Here is a 14,367-nt window from a genome sequence, read left to right as displayed (position 1 = left end):
AAGTGATTTACAAGCTTCCAGGGGCCCTAAACACAAGCTATGAGGAATGGGTAAATATGAATGAAAATGGCCAATTTATTCACTCCGAGGCCTTAAAAAGTTTTTCTCCACTCCAGAAAGTGAATTAAATAACATTTGTAGACCTTTATTGTTCAATCAAAAACGCCCGATTTTTGACGAAAGAGATAACCACCCCCCCTTACGACATGCCTCAGAAACTAAAAAAATGGTCCGTTTTCAAATGTTGCCTCTTTGAACTACAATTCACATTTGTACGGCGAAAAGCACTTTTAAAGATCAAATGAGATGTTTAAAGTGATTTTCATGCTTCCAGGGGCCTTAAACACAAGATTTGAGGAATGGGTAAAAGTGAATGAAAATGGCCAATTTACTCACTCTGAGGCCTTAAAAAGTGTTTCTCCTCCACGGGAAGTGAATTAAATACCATTTGGAGGCCTTTATTGTTCAAGCGAAAACGCCTTATTTTTGATGAAAGAGATAACCACTACCCCCTTACGACATGCTTCTGAAACTAAAAAAATGGTTCATTTTCAAATGTTGTGTCTTTGAACTACAATTAACATTGTACGTGGATAATCACTTTTAGAGATAAAATGAGATGTTTAAAGTGATTTTCAAGCTTCCAGGGGCCCTAAACACGAGATTTGAGAAATGGGTAAACGTGAATGAAAATGGCCAATTTACTCACTCTGCGGCCTTAAAAAGTGTTTCTCCTCCACGGAAAGTAAATAAAATAACATTTGGATGCCTTTATTGTTCAATCAAAAACGCACGTTTTTTGGTGAAAAAGATAACAACCCCCCCTTACGACATGCTTCAGAAACGAAAAAAATGGTCCATTTTCAAATGTTGCGTCTTTGAACTACAATTCACATTTGTACGTGGATGATCACTTTTAGGGATAAAATTAGATGTTTAAAGTGATATACAAGCTTCCAGGGGCCCTAAACACAAGCTATGAGGAATGGGTAAATATGAATGAAAATGGCCAATTTATTCACTCCGAGGCCTTAAAAAGTTTTTCTCCACTCCAGAAAGTGAATTAAATAACATTTGTAGGCCTTTATTGTTCAATCAAAAACGCCCGATTTTTGACGAAAGAGATAACCACCCCCCCTTACGACATGCTTCAGAAACTAAAAAAATGGTCTGTTTTCAAATGTTGCCTCTTTGAACTACAATTCACATTTGTACGTGGAAAAGCACTTTTAAAGATCAAATGAGATGTTTAAAGTGATTTTCATGCTTCCAGGGGCCTTAAACACAAGATTTGAGGTATGGGTAAAAGTGAATGAAAATGGCCAATTTACTCACTCTGAGGCCTTAAAAAGTGTTTCTCCTCCACGGGAAGTGAATTAAATACCATTATGAGGCCTTTATTGTTCAAGCGAAAACGCCTGATGTTTGATGAAAGAGATAACCACTCCCCCTTACGACATGCTTCTGAAACTAAAAAAATGGTTCATTTTCAAATGTTGCGTCTTTGAACTTCAATTAACATTGTACGTGGATAATCACTTTTAGAGATAAAATGAGATGTTTAAAGTGATTTTCAAGCTTCCAGGGGCCCTAAACACGAGATTTGAGAAATGGGTAAACGTGAATGAAAATGGCCAATTTACTCACTCTGCGGCCTTAAAAAGTGTTTCTCCTTCACGGAAAGTGAATAAAATAACATTTGGATGCCTTTATTGTTCAATCAAAAACGCCCGTTTTTTGGTGAAAAAGATAACCACCCCCCCTTACGACATGCTTCAGAAACGAAAAAAATGGTCCATTTTCAAATGTTGCGTCTTTGAACTACAATTCACATTTGTACGTGGATAATGCCTTTTAGAGATAAAATTAGATGTTTAAAGTGATTTACAAGCTTCAAGGGGCCCTAAACACAAGCTATGAGGAATGGGTAAACATGAATGAAAATGGCCAATTTATTCACTCTGAGGCCTTAAAAAGATTTTCTCCACTCCAGAAAGTGAATTAAATAACATTTGTAGGCCTTTATTGTTCAATCAAAAACGCCCGATTTTTGACGAAAGAGATAACCACCCCCCCTTACGACATGCCTCAGAAACTAAAAAAATGGTCCGTTTTCAAATGTTTCCTCTTTGAACTACAATTCACATTTGTACGGCAAAAAGCACTTTTAAAGATCAAATGAGATGTTTAAAGTGATTTTCATGCTTCCAGGGGCCTTAAACACAAGATTTGAGGAATGGGTAAAAGTGAATGAAAATGGCCAATTTACTCACTCTGAGGCCTTAAAAAGTGTTTCTCCTCCATGGGAAGTGAATTAAATACCATTGGAGGCCTTTATTGTTCAAGCGAAAACGCCCGTTTTTTGGTGAAAAAGATAACCACCCCCCCTTACGACATGCTTCAGAAACGAAAAAAATGGTCCATTTTCAAATGTTGCGTCTTTGAACTACAATTCACATTTGTACGTGGATAATCACTTTTAGAGATAAAATTATATGTTTCAAGTGATTTACAAGCTTCCAGGGGCCCTAAACACAAGATATGAGGAATGGGTAAATATGAATGAAAATGGCCAATTTATTCACTCTGAGGCCTTAAAAAGTTTTTCTCCACTCCAGAAAGTAAATTAAATAACATTTGTAGGCCTTTATTGTTCAATCAAAAACGCCCGATTTTTGATGAAAGAGATAACCACTCCCCCTTACGACATGCTTCTGAAACTAAAAAAATGGTTCATTTTCAAATGTTGCGTCTTTGAACCACAATTAACATTGTACGTGGATAATCACTTTTAGAGATAAAATGAGATGTTTAAAGTGATTTTCAAGCTTCCAGGGGCCCTAAACACTAAATTTGAGAAATGGGTAAACGTGAATGAAAATGGCCAATTTACTCACTCTGCGGCCTTAAAAAGTGTTTCTCCTCCACGGAAAGTGAATAAAATAACATTTGGATGCCTTTATTGTTCAATCAAAAACGCCTGTTTTTTGGTGAAAAAGATAACCACCCCCCCCTTACGACATGCTTCAGAAACGAAAAAAATGGTCCATTTTCAAATGTTGCGTCTTTGAACTACAATTCACATTTGTACGTGGATAATCACTTTTAGAGATAAAATTAAATGTTTAAAGTGATTTACAAGCTTTCAGGGGCCCTAAACACAAGATTTGAGGAATGGGTAAATATGAATGAAAATGGCTAATTTATTCACTCTGAGGCCTTAAAAAGTTTTTCTCCACTCCAGAAAGAGAATTAAATAACATTTGTAGACCTTTATTGTTCAATCAAAAACGCCCGATTTTTTGACGAAAGAGATAACCACCCCCCCTTACGACATGCTTCAGAAACAAAAAAAATGGTTCATTTTCAAATGTTGCATCTTTGAACGACAATCCACATTTGTACGTGGATAAACACTTTTAGAGATAAAATTAGATGTTGAAAGTGATTTTCAAGCCTTCAGGGGCCCTAAACACAAGATTTGAGAAATGGGTAAAAGTGAATGAAAATGGCCAATTTACTCACTCTGAGGCCTTAAAAAGTGTTTCTCCTCCACGGGAAGTGAATTAAATAACATTTGTAGGCCTTTATTGTTCAAGCGAAAACGCCCGATAATTGATGAAAGAGATAACCACCCCCCCTTACGACATGCTTCAGAAACGAAAAAAATGGTCCGTTTTCAAATGTTGCGTCTTTGAATGACAATCCACATTTGTACGTGGATAATCACTTTTAGAGCTAAAATTAGATGTTTAAAGTGATTTTCAAGCTTCCAGGGGCCCTAAACACAAGATTTGAGAAATGGGTAAAAGTGAATGAAAATGGCCAATTTACTCACTCTGAGGCCTTAAAAAGTGTTTCTCCTCCACGGGAAGTGAATTAAATACCATTTGGAGGCCTTTATTGTTCAAGCGAAAACGCCTGATTTTTGATGAAAGAGATAACCACCCCCCCTTACGACATGCTTCTGAAACTAAAAAAATGGTTCATTTTCAAATGTTGCGTCTTTGAACTACAATTAACATTGTACGTGGATAATCACTTTTAGAGATAAAATGAGATGCTTAAAGTGATTTTCAAGCTTTCAGGGGCCCTAAACATGAGATTTGAGAAATGAGTAAACGTGAATGAAAATGGCCAATTTACTCACTCTGCGGCCTTAAAAAGTGTTTCTCCTCCACGGAAAGGGAATAAAATAACATTTGGATGCCTTTATTGTTCAATCAAAAACGCCCGTTTTTTGGTGAAAAAGATAACCACCCCTCCTTACGACATGCTTCAGAAACGAAAAAAATGGTCCATTTTCAAATGTTGCGTCTTTGAACTACAATTCACATTTGTACGTGGATGATCACTTTTAGGGATAAAATTAGATGTTTAAAGTGATATACAAGCTTCCAGGGGCCCTAAACACAAGATATGAGGAATGGGTAAATATGAATGAAAATGGCCAATTTATTCACTCCGAGGCCTTAAAAAGTTTTTCTCCACTCCAGAAAGTGAATTAAATAACATTTGTAGGCCTTTATTGTTCAATCAAAAACGCCCGATTTTTGACGAAAGAGATAACCACCCCCCCTTACGACATGCTTCAGAAACTAAAAAAAATGGTCTGTTTTCAAATGTTGCCTCTTTGAACTACAATTCACATTTGTACGTGGAAAAGCACTTTTAAAGATCAAATGAGATGTTTAAAGTGATTTTCATGCTTCCAGGGGCCTTAAACACAAGATTTGAGGTATGGGTAAAAGTGAATGAAAATGGCCAATTTACTCACTCTGAGGCCTTAAAAAGTGTTTCTCCTCCACGGGAAGTAAATTAAATACCATTATGAGGCCTTTATTGTTCAAGCGAAAACGCCTGATGTTTGATGAAAGAGATAACCACTCCCCCTTACGACATGCTTCTGAAACTAAAAAAATGGTTCATTTTCAAATGTTGCGTCTTTGAACTTCAATTAACATTGTACGTGGATAATCACTTTTAGAGATAAAATGAGATGTTTAAAGTGATTTTCAAGCTTCCAGGGGCCCTAAACACGAGATTTGAGAAATGGGTAAACGTGAATGAAAATGGCCAATTTACTCACTCTGCGGCCTTAAAAAGTGTTTCTCCTTCACGGAAAGTGAATAAAATAACATTTGGATGCCTTTATTGTTCAATCAAAAACGCCCGTTTTTTGGTGAAAAAGATAACCACCCCCCCTTACGACATGCTTCAGAAACGAAAAAAATGGTCCATTTTCAAATGTTGCGTCTTTGAACTACAATTCACATTTGTACGTGGATAATCACTTTTAGAGATAAAATTAGATGTTTAAAGTGATTTACAAGCTTCCAGGGGCCCTAAACACAAGCTATGAGGAATGGGTAAATATGAATGAAAATGGCCAATTTATTCACTCTGAGGCCTTAAAAAGATTTTCTCCACTCCAGAAAGTGAATTAAATAACATTTGTAGGCCTTTATTGTTCAATCAAAAACGCCCGATTTTTGACGAAAGAGATAACCACCCCCCTTACGACATGCCTCAGAAACTAAAAAAATGGTCCGTTTTCAAATGTTGCCTCTTTGAACTACAATTCACATTTGTACGGTGAAAAGCACTTTTAAAGATCAAATGAGATGTTTAAAGTGATTTTCATGCTTCCAGGGGCCTTAAACACAAGATTTGAGGAATGGGTAAAAGTGAATGAAAATGGCCAATTTACTCACTCTGAGGCCTTAAAAAGTGTTTCTCCTCCACGGGAAGTGAATTAAATACCATTATGAGGCCTTTATTGTTCAATCAAAAACGCCCGTTTTTTGGTGAAAAAGATAACCACCCCCCCTTACGACATGCTTCAGAAACGAAAAAAATGGTCCATTTTCAAATGTTGCGTCTTTGAACTACAATTCACATTTGTACGTGGATAATCACTTTTAGAGATAAAATTAGATGTTTAAAGTGATTTACAAGCTTCCAGGGGCCCTAAACACAAGCTATGAGGAATGGGTAAATATGAATGAAAATGGCCAATTTATTCACTCCGAGGCCTTAAAAAGTTTTTCTCCACTCCAGAAAGTGAATTAAATAACATTTGTAGACCTTTATTGTTCAATCAAAAACGCCCGATTTTTGACGAAAGAGATAACCACCCCCCCTTACGACATGCCTCAGAAACTAAAAAAATGGTCCGTTTTCAAATGTTGCCTCTTTGAACTACAATTCACATTTGTACGGCGAAAAGCACTTTTAAAGATCAAATGAGATGTTTAAAGTGATTTTCATGCTTCCAGGGGCCTTAAACACAAGATTTGAGGAATGGGTAAAAGTGAATGAAAATGGCCAATTTACTCACTCTGAGGCCTTAAAAAGTGTTTCTCCTCCACGGGAAGTGAATTAAATACCATTTGGAGGCCTTTATTGTTCAAGCGAAAACGCCTGATTTTTGATGAAAGAGATAACCACTACCCCCTTACGACATGCTTCTGAAACTAAAAAAATGGTTCATTTTCAAATGTTGTGTCTTTGAACTACAATTAACATTGTACGTGGATAATCACTTTTAGAGATAAAATGAGATGTTTAAAGTGATTTTCAAGCTTCCAGGGGCCCTAAACACGAGATTTGAGAAATGGGTAAACGTGAATGAAAATGGCCAATTTACTCACTCTGCGGCCTTAAAAAGTGTTTCTCCTTCACGGAAAGTGAATAAAATAACATTTGGATGCCTTTATTGTTCAATCAAAAACGCCCGTTTTTTGGTGAAAAAGATAACCACCCCCCCTTACGACATTGTGGAAATGTGGATTTTCCTGACCAGTTATGTCCCCTATCTTGGACCCCAACGATTCCTTATACATACTACAAGTACATGTATGTTTTCTCCAGTTCCAGTTATGAAGACGCAAACACATGTGCGTCCACCATTAACATGTCCTCTTTCAGATCCGCCATGAATGGGTCGGATATTCTGTTCCTATGATGAGAGGCCACCGACTTTATGTGGTTCACTTACTCCCTTTTCGCAGTTCAGGCGACTAGGCCCTGAATTCTGACATCAAGCCTTTTCTGCTTTCTACCTCTGACAGCTCCAGCTTGAGATCGCAGCTGTACCCATGAACTTTGTTCTACTCCCTGCGCGGCTACCGGCTCAGCCCGGCTCAGTCCGTTGCCTGCCAAGATTTTATTCAGCCTTCATGCTATCTGCTTCGCTCCTCAACCAATGCATTCCTGTCTAGTAGTTTAAGTAAATAATCTTCCAGCTACTGAGCCAAGGGCCCAGTTTCCTTGTCTTTATGCAAGTAATTCCTAGCCCTGTCACTATGGAAGATTTCTGCCTGTGCATTTCATGTAGACATTTAGACGCATTCACAGTCAGTATAGAATAGATTTTGTTCGAGAGACCTTCTCTTTTGGATAACATAGTTCTTTAAACATAGGATGTTAGATATGATTTGGGACTAGGTTGACTTGATCCCCAGACTTCTGTCGCCACATGTAGAGCTAAATGTCAAGTCCCCTTCACCCCCTAATTGCACGTCAAGCACACGTCATACTGCTGCGCGCGCATCTCTGCCAAATATTTCTGCTGACATTGCGAAATTATTCCCCAGACACGCCCATTTGTGACATCACACCTAAATGACGTTTTCCAGTTACACCCAGTTACGCCTATTTTTATTACGCATGTATGCTCTTATCTCTACTTTTGTATTGTTACGCCTCTTGCATCTATTTCACTGTAATGCCTATTCTATAAAAGTAATAACTTGTCAATAAAGTATTGTACTTCACTTCCTGAACCTCCGTGGTGATGGAATATGAAGCTCCCAATTGCAATTGATTCTTTGGAATAAAGCCCGTTCCTAACCTCTAATACCACGGATTCTGCCTCATATTTTACTGAGCTATTTTATTAATTTCCCGTATCAAACTAAGTCTCGGTAAGTTAAATATTTACCACATAATTGGCGCCCGAACAGGGACACTTTCTCATCTCACGCGCCGGTGGTGCGTTGCAGGCCCGGTCTCCTGCCACAGCTGGACGGACCATAACGCGTACCAGCAGGATTTCCTGTATCTCCCTCCGGTCAAGCGGGGGCGACTGAGGCTGCGATCAACACCCAGACGAGGCGGTGAGAAGTGCGAAGTATCCCGACCAGAGCCTAGCTGAGAGAGCAGGATCCGAGGTATACAGAGTCCCGCCAGGTTCCGATGTCCCGATGTCCTGAAGTCCCGCAGTTGTCGAGTCGAGTCCAGTTCGGTCCCGTTCAGTCCTGAGGCCTTCCGTTTCCGAGCTACCCGGTGAGTACCATTGCTGGGGAGGCGTTCTGACGTGCACATAGGTTGTGCCGGTCAAGACGGGTTTGGGTACACAAATCCGGTCTGCACTGTTTTAGCAGTGTATCTGTACTGTTTAGCAGTATATCTAGTATGTCGAGTATATAAAATTCAGTCTAACCCAGTTAATGCGGAGTATTAACGGGGTCTAGTTCCGTAGATCATCATTTTCATCATTACTGTTATGTCAAGTATATAAAATTCAGATTAACCCAGCTAATGCTGAGTATTAGCGGGGTCCAGTTTCCGTAGAGCATCATCATTAGTGTTTACTAAATGTTAAATGTTAAGATGTGTTAATACGTTCTGCATATTGTGGTATGAATGACTGTTCATTATGTTTATCGTATTAAGTGTGTTCAGGATTAAGTATCAGATCAGTTCAGTTTAGGATTAAGTATCAGATCAGTTGTCAATATGCCGCTCTTTTCGAAATTAAGACAGATCACGACTAGAAAAGGGGTACTCGAAGAAGCTGTTCCCATTCCTCCTAGGGACACTCCAGGGTACTTCATGTATCATAAACACGGCTTAGATGCCATATTATTTCTTGATTTATGGGTAGAGTACACTAAAGAATTACCAGAAAATCAGAGGTGGCCCGCGGCTGGGACCTGGGATGCAGATTGCATCATAAAAATAGAGGAAGAGTTATGTAAAAGGAAAGCTAGACAGTCACAAAAAGATGCCGTTGAGTTATGGCGTAAAGAATCTCATAGACGTACAGAAAAAGCACTCAGACAGGAAGAGAAAAGTAAGGAAAATTCAAATAGAATCCGAGAAAATCTATTAATCGAAGAAGGTGCACGAGTAAAATCAGAACAAGTAAATAGACAAAGAAATGCCCTTATGACTGGTATGTATCCTCTTCTGGCCGAAGGGTTACCTAAGGCTATTCCGGAAATACCAAAAGACTTGCCACCCCCATTGTTTCCGATAAAAGTACATCCTAAGGAACATCCCAGAACCGCAGAGGATGTTTTTCTTTCTTCATATTTAGACGACGCAGCTCCCGAATATGCTAATACCGCACCACATAGACCGCCCGCCGGGGGGGTTCAACACCAAGACCTTGCGTCTGTACCTTTGCAACAACAAACTCCGACACAAGTTCCGATAAGTACATCTGTTCCTACAGCTGCTTCTACAACTGTGCCCACACCTATAGTTGCCGTATCACGTTCAACAAATCCTTTTACGTCCGACACCCCAGAAGGTGCTGTCGGAGGCACACCAATTCCCTCTTTGGGTTTTTCCACGCCCCCCCGAACACATAAACTTACCTTTCAGGACTCAGTACGTGAACGTACGCCCAAATTCATAAATTCCCGCACGCTTAAGGAACTCCTTGTGGATTGTAGATATGACCCTGTGCCCGGCACAGAGAACGATATGATCCTGGCATCATTACGTATCCGACGAGCTACCATGTATTTACAGAAGCTACCAGGAATGACTACACATTTAGATGATATATATCATTTTGTCCAGTCAGGGCAAGATCCTGAATGCATTAACAGAGCTATGAAATACCAGAAAGTAGAAATACAGGGGGAATTGTTACGTTTCCTCATAAATTGTGTGATCAGAAATCAAGACCGGCCGGGGGTAAACCCGGAAGTAATGCAAATTCTTACCAGATGGAGCCAGAATATATCGGAGGGGAAACATAACAGGCAAACATGTATAGTAGCTATGTGTCGAAAGATCCGTAAAGAAATAGAACGCATACACGAAGAAAGATTAGCGGTAGACGAGTTTGAAGAGGAAGAATCAGGACTGCCCACGGGACAGTCAGAAACCATAGCCTATGTAGGCAGAGGAAGATCCTGTAATAATAATGGATGTTTTACTGATTCGATACGTCCGATACGTCCAGACATAAACAGGAATTTCCAAACACCTATAATACATACAAGAAAGATAAGGTCCCCCGAGCATTTGTTCCAGGCTGCTGATAAACTACTCCGAGAGCATAGGGGCTATCATTTACTCGATTCTATGGACGAACAAGAACTAGCCAGGTCAGCCGTTCATTGGGTCGACAGTCCTGGAAAATATAGTGATGACACAGTAGCACACACGTTTTTGAATCTCACCCCAGATGAACAGCGTTTAGCTGGGATTTACATGATTCAACAACTCCTTATATTATATAAGAGCCAACATTCCGATCCTGGTCCTCTACCAAATATATTAACTGAATTACTCACGAATAGATGGAGAAGTTCAGGCACTGAGTTAATTAGCGAAATATTAGAATACAGAAAGCAGTATTTTCTTTTTATTTGCCCAGAACACGTCCCACTGTCCATTAAGGAAAGAACGACGCATTACATGGATAGACAGAATCCCTTAAGAGAAGTGCACCCAATAAAAGGCGAGGACGATCAGTTTAAACGTGTATTTGTATATGCGCCCATAACTAAAATGGAATTGTTAGAAATGAAGAAGGTGGTACCCAGTCATGAAAAAGATCCAGCGGGTTTCCACCGTGACCTTAAAGACATGTTACTCATGGGAGAATATACCTATCCCGACCTTATGACAATATTAAAGGTATTACTGCCTGCTGGCATTTATGAAAAACTCAAGGAAAAGGAGTGGGAGGTAGGAGATCAAAAGATAGAGTGGACAGCATTAGAAAATGAAGAAAAGGCCCGAACTGCAGGAGCAGGACTCGGGGAAAAGACTAAATTACTACCAGGTTTACTAGTACAGGTATTGCCACGTTTGTTAACTACAAAAAAAGAAGATTGGGGTGCAATTTCAGCTTGTAAACAAAAGCCAGATGAAGATACTAGTGATTTCTATGCCCGATTCGAGAAATGTTTTGGTATAAATAGTGGAATAAAAGCAAGTAGTGAATCGTATCCACATCTGTTTGTGACTAAATTAGTTGAAAATTCCTTGACCCAAGTTAAGAATAGAGTATTGAAATTTGAAAGTACCTGGCAAGGTAACACTCCGTCTCAAATGTTACAAATGTTACAGTACCATCACAACAGAATTAGAGAGGAACAAGAACATGAACATAGACGCATGAAAGACACGAAAATGAAGATGCTAGTCTCCCAGACAGTTCCAGCTGACAGTCATAAAAAGGGTATGATACACTCCAGTGATTCAGCAGGGTCTGTGAAAGGGACATGCAACTATTGTAAACAGCCAGGTCATTATATACACGATTGCCCAGTTTTAAAACGTAATATCGCCGCAGGTATAACAAAAGAGAGACCACGGCCACCTAGACAGGATCAGAACGACCATGGAACTCAGCAGCATGTACAGCACATGCCAGCTCCACAACAGTTTGTGCCAGCTGCACCACCGTTGCCTGTTGCTGCCACACAAACAACGACACGACAAATGTACCAGACCGCACAGTACGAATATCCTGATTATCAACGACACGAATGAAACAGCCTAGAGAAGGAAGTCGGCTTACCCCTTATCGAGGTCCCTGTAGATCAAGAAGGACCTTATGTACATAGTGAACTATTAGGCCAAGATAGAAAATTTTTACTTGATACAGGGGCAAGCCGAACAACAATAAAACGTAGTGAAGTTCCAGGGGTACCCCTCTCAGGCTCACAGAATGTTTCCCTTGGTTTTTCAGGAAAACCTATTATTAATGATGTATCACAGCCTCTCCCACTTACGATAGGACCATTGACACGAACTACAGATTTATTACTTACTAAATCATGTCCAGAAAATCTGTTAGGTATAAAAACACTGAAAGCTCTAGGAGCTATAATATGTTGTTCTCCGGAAGGAGTAAGATTGTTTTTACGTGATTTCAAAGGGCATTATGTGTCCAGAGACATGGATCACAGACTGCAGACTTTACCCACACATTTATGGGCACAAGGCCCTACCGATGTTGGTTGCATGAACATTACACCATATCGAGTCACACTCAAAGCAGGAGTGGTATTACCACGAATGCGACAATACAAGTTACCTCCAGATGCTGTAGTGGCTTTACTGCAAATCATTGACGAGCTTATTGCCCAAGGAGTGGTTGTGGAAACAGACTCCAATGTATGTAATTCCCCGATAATTCCGATTCTTAAACGAACTGATCCTAAGGCCCCGCCAGTATATCGATTGGTTATTGATCTGCGCGCATTAAATAAGTGCATTGTACCACAATACCCTGTGGTCCCAGATATTTCGTCATTACTGACAGCAATTGATTCTGAAGCAACTTTCTTTACTGTAATTGATCTCAAGAATGCATTTTTCAGCGTCCCAATAGATCCGGAAAGCCAATACTTGTTCGGTTTTAGTTTAAATGGACGAAGCTTTAAATTCACACGCGCACCTCAAGGATTCACAGAAAGCCCCAGCATCTATAGCCAAGCATTAAAAAGAGAACTTGACAGTATACACATGCCAATCAACACTGCACTGCTTCAATATGTCGATGATCTGCTGATCACCGCCCGAAGCGAACCTGAATGTGAAGAAGCATCACTGACAGTTTTAAAATTTTTGGCCGACAAGGGGCACAAGGTGTCCCCTTCTAAGCTGCAATTCTGTGTACAGCGAGTTGTTTACCTTGGTCACTCGCTGTCCAAGGAGGGAAGGCAGCTTACACCTGACCGCATCCAGTTAATTGCTAACATGCCAACACCCAAGACACAAAAGGAGGTGCGGGCTTTTATAGGCCTCACTTCATACTGTAGGCAGTGGATCCCTCAATATGCATTTCTAGCAAAACCACTCATTCAGTTGACAACACAGGAGGCAGCCACGTCGACTGTCCTCCCTTGGACCCAGGAACATACACAAGCCTTTGAAAGCTTAAAGAAAGCTTTATGTCAAGCACCTGTTTTAACAACGCCATGTTACAGTAAGCCTTTTACACTCTTTGTTACAGAGCGCGAAGGTACTGCTTTGTCAGTACTCACACAGGAACAAGCAGGATCACACAAACCATGTGCTTATTTCTCTGGCACATTAGATCCCGTAGCTCAGGCTCTTCCTGCGTGCCTGAAATCGGTAGCAGCGACAGCTTTAGCAATCAGACAAAGCGATGCCATAGTATTAGGACATCCATTGACAGTACAAGTACCACATGCAGTAGAGGTACTTCTGAACCGAACGCAAACACAACACTTGACTATAGCAAGACTTACTGGTTACGAATTAACATTATTCCAGCCACACATAGAAATCAAACGCTGTAACACATTGAACCCTGCTACACTTTTGCCAGTAACCGAAACAGATCCATTAGCGCATGATTGTAGTGAAGTCATTACTATTACAACGAAACCCAGACAAGACTTGACAGATGTCCCGTTGGTAGATCCAGACCTGACGTTGTATGTAGACGGTTCATGTATGAGAACAAGTACAGGAGAATTAGTAGCTGCTTATGCAGTCACAACAGATACTGAAGTCATTGAAACAAACTGTATAAATATTTTGTCAGCTCAAGCAGCAGAGCTCGTCGCTCTGACACAAGCCTGTATTCAAGCCACAAATAAGAAAGTCAACATATATACTGATTCACGTTATGCATTCGGAGTCGTTCATGACTTCGGCGTGCTGTGGCGAGAGAGAGGTTACTTAACTTCCCATGGTGCCCACATTCAGCACGGACCCCTCATTCATGCTTTATTAGATGCAATACATCTACCTACTGCAATATCGATTATGAAATGTAAAGCTCACACGAAAGTCACTGATATCATTTCTCAAGGCAATGATTTAGCTGACAGAACAGCTAAACAGACTGCTCAAACTCACACATCTGACCTGACAAAGACAATAGTTCCGACTCCAACATATTGCATGACAGTTAAGGATCCCGCTCTTGATATAATTGACATACAGACACATGCTACTCTAGACGAATTAAAGAAATGGTCGGAACAAGGAGGGGTACTGACTGATCAGGGTTGGATGACGAAGGAAAAATCTGTATGGTTTCTTCCTGACTCTATGGTCCAAGTAATCATAAATACGATACACAGTCCAGCGCATCTAGGAGAGAAAGCTATGCTAGACAGTATTCAACACATTTGG

This window comes from Triturus cristatus, chromosome 5_1, assembly GCF_964204655.1.
Source record: "Triturus cristatus chromosome 5_1, aTriCri1.1, whole genome shotgun sequence".
NCBI classification, from domain to species: domain Eukaryota; kingdom Metazoa; phylum Chordata; class Amphibia; order Caudata; family Salamandridae; genus Triturus; species Triturus cristatus.
This window is presented reverse-complemented; position numbering follows the sequence as displayed.